This window comes from Bidens hawaiensis, unplaced genomic scaffold, assembly GCF_021521415.1.
Source record: "Bidens hawaiensis isolate Kalapana, Puna unplaced genomic scaffold, B.hawaiensis_p1.1 tig00010383_1, whole genome shotgun sequence".
Taxonomy (NCBI): domain Eukaryota; kingdom Viridiplantae; phylum Streptophyta; class Magnoliopsida; order Asterales; family Asteraceae; genus Bidens; species Bidens hawaiensis.
Window position 1 is genome coordinate 616,884 of NW_027491788.1, and position 4,035 is coordinate 620,918.

Consider the following 4,035-nt stretch of genomic DNA (forward strand, 5'->3'; position numbering starts at 1 on the left):
TTTAGATAGTTTGTGCTTGTCTTGTAAACTTATTTGGGCACAAGGCCTTTGTACATAAGCCCAATGCGCATTTCATGAATATAATCAAGTCTCACACCATGGTTTCCTATAAATAGCAAGCATGGGTATGAGACACATAACCTTATGTCAAAAACAAATCTCTAGCTTACTCTCTCTTGAGTTCTCTCTACAAAAGGCCAAAATAAACTAACACCTCAATATCCGAGACCAAAGGTGACTTGGTGTGATATTCCGCTAGCACCGAGTTTGGTTGATCCAAGATAGTTGTTAGATCCGACCCCTAGAGGACATACAATTGGTATCAGAGATTCGGCACAACTAGTTGAGGTTTTGGATCACAACCTTGGGTTTTGATCTTGTGAAAGTGTGTAAAGAATTTGTTGTTCAAGCTAGTGTACTCACGGTATACTTCAAAGAAAAACTTCAAAAATACTAGAAAGTTACGGTTTTAAAGACAAGCAAATGGCCTAAAGTGTGTTCTTGGTTGTAAACATAATGTTTAAAAGGTGGTGTTGTTAAAATTCTAGAGATTACGAACTTTAAAAGATGGTTAATTGTTGTTCTTCAACTCTCATTCGCATGTACTAAAAGTGGTTTTACTAACCTTTGACAAAAAATGACAAATTAGGTGAAGTACAAAACAGTTTTCAAGAAAGATTGCTTCTAGAAGGAAAAACAAATGCACAAAAGTTATCGCATCTCACCAAAAGAAATCGCACAAGAAATTATTCGCATCGCATAGAAACAAGTCGCATCTCATAGAATTTGATTCGCATAGAAAATAACTCCTTATTTAGTAGGTATAAATTAAATTTCGGTTCAACTTATTTAGTAGGTATAAATTAAAGTACGTGACAATGGATATCTCCTTATTTAGTATGTATATATTAAATTTCAGATAAAGCAACTTTTTGGTGTTTTCTCGTTATAGTGTAATGGTTTGGGTAAAAGAGCATATGAATATCAGATTATGAACCTCCAAAAACAGGCAGGATTAATCGTTTTTGTGTTTTATTTGCTTTGGTGCATGCATGCAAGTTTAGTTTAGTCGTGACTTTAAAGTTGAAATCAATGTTGCACTTTTTAGAGTTTACATTTTTAGATACTAAAAACAAACTTCCCATCGAACGATACTGTGCCACGTACAGTGGCGGATCTAGACATCAATTTCAGGGGTAACGTTAAAAAAAAATGTTTTACCGTATTTCACACAATGTAAACCAGGGCCGTCTCCGAGAATTATGAAAATTTTTTAAGCCGAAGACGAAAAAAATTGGCCCTTAAATTAGTTGAGTAATTGAGTTTAAACATTAAAAATACATGTTTTTTAAATACATATATAATTAAAAAAATAAAACTTCAGGCCTATCGGGTTGTCAGGCCGAGATCGGTCTACCACCTAGCCCTGCCTCACAGCCGCCCTTGATGTATAGAAACACGATAATAAATAAATTTAAGCACATAGGGTGCAAATTTCTCCTATTTTGTTTTTGAAAACTTGAAATCGAGACATTACATCTTCTTCTTTTACTTTATCAAACGTTTTTCTTTCGACCGCACAAATTAAAACATTGTTCAAATACTCATCACTCATTTTTATAAATTTATCATTTTCCTTTAAAGTGTGATAAAAGGTCATTTAATCATCACCCGAAATACAACATCTTTCTTCATTACTAAAATCATTTGGAAACATCTCTCATAAAATGAGACTGTCTTAGATATATCAAACTTAGAAAACGAATTGCAAGGATTTAAACCAAACATATTTTTTTAACAAAGTAGTTGAGACCCCACTGAATATATTTTCATGTTCTTGAATTTGCTTATCCAAAACCATATTAAAACTTCAACCTCAAAATGGTGTCAAGTGGTGGTGTCTGGTGCAACGCTGTTTAATGTATGGCTAGTTTCCAATTTCCAAACAACAAGTATTATTTTTGAAAATGGTTAATGGGTTTTTCTTTGGTTGAACTTTTAAATTGGTTGAGCTTTAAACAAATAGGGGTAACGTCATATTTTTTTCAGGGGTAACGAAATACGAAAACCTGTCCAATATAATAATTTTTTATACTATCGACGAAAAGTTGAGGGGTAGCAGAGGCTACCCTGCTAAAGTGCTACATCCACCCCTGCCCACGTACCCTTTCTCTAACCTAACATAATTTCAAATTGACCTGTGTTGTTATACCCAAACACTTTTGGTCTAACATAATTAAAAGTCTTACAATATAATTCAATGTTTTCGTTTACTGAATATTCAAAAATATCTCCATGAGAACATATATATATATATATTAACATTTTGGCGCTGATATCAATATGTAATGTATTTACAAGCAAAATACACATTTAAATTCATATCTCTAAAGCTTGTAACAAGACTGTTGTACATATATTTAAAACAGCCATGCATTTCATGTTATTTAGTACATGTTTATTTTTTTCTCCCTTAACTCAATCAAATAAAATTCAATCGAAGTACATATGAAAGTTTTATTTCAGAGTTTTTTTAATAAGACTAATATCTAATAACGATAAAATAGAGTTTTTTTTCTTTTAGAAAACCGAGCTTTAAAAAATATAGCGTTCTTTTCAGTGTAACACCCACTTGATCCCAATGATAGATTTTACAAGACAAAACATCAAAATTAATCCTTTATGTTTGCACGATTTTTCAATGGTTGTCCTTTCGCAAATTTAATGACATAAAGCATCCTTTATGCTCAAAAACTCTATCACGTTATGTCATTTGGCACTAACCCAGTTAGTTTTTCTTGTTAAATCTGGTCATGTGCAAGGCACATGAGGGTAGTATTGTAAATTTACATCTCTTTGTAAAATAACCCCCCCTCCCCCCTTTTCTTTCTTTCTTTCTTCTTCCTCATCTCTCCATTTCACAACCATTTCTTCTTCCATCTTTCAACCACCACTCCGGCCACCACCTCCGCCGCCACCACCTGCACCACCTTCGTCGCAACCACTTGCACCACCACTACCACCTGCACCACTACGACACCACAACCAAGCACTTTATTATTCTTTCTCTCATCTTGGTTTGCTCTCCAAGAAACCTCTTCTTCTCCACCAGTTTCTCTCTGGCGACAAGATACCATCAACGATGGCCGCCGACATTGAAGACGAGATCAAGGGCATGAAGCATTCTCCACTTCTAGATGAAGCAATATTTCTCTCCTCACAACCTACTTAAGAAAGCCCCCAATTTTTCCAAAAAAAACCCTAATTTTTTGATTCTTTAAACTATCATTCAATTCGTTAGATTTCATGCTAATTTATCGATTAATTGCTGTTATTAAGGTCTAATTTGAGATAAAATGTGTTTATTGATTCATGCTACTTTATCGATTAATTGCTGTTATTAAGGTCTAATAATAAAGTGCTTGGTGGTGGTATCACAGTGGTGTAGGTGGTGGTGGTGGTGCAGGTGGTGGCGGCGGAGGTGGTGGGCGGAGCGGTGGTTGAAAGATGGAAGAAGAAATGGTTGTGAAATGGAGAGATGAGGAAGAAGAAAGAAAGAAAAGGGGGGAAAGGGGGGGTTATTTTACAAAGGGATATGTAAATTTACAATACTACCCTCATCTGTCTTGCACATGACCGGATTTAACAAGAAAAACTAACTGTGTTAGTGCCAAAGGACATAACGTGATAGAGTTTTTGAGAATAAAGGATGCTTCATTAAGTTTGCGAAAGGACAACCATTGAAAAACCGTGCAAACATAAAGGACTAGTTTTGATGTTTTGTCATTTTACAACTAGAAATAAGACTATATAATTGTGACTCTTTAACTTAACTTCTATATATAAACCGGTGATTTTTTGTAATTATCCTGATGGAACATCATTAATTGTCTATATAAGCGTTGCTTTATTACAAACGATTTGTGTATATGATTTGGGAAATCAATATAAAATTTGGATAAAATCATCATTCTTGGTTTACGGCAAACAATTTCATAGCTGTCAGTTATGGAAACTTGATCATGAGCGAATTTG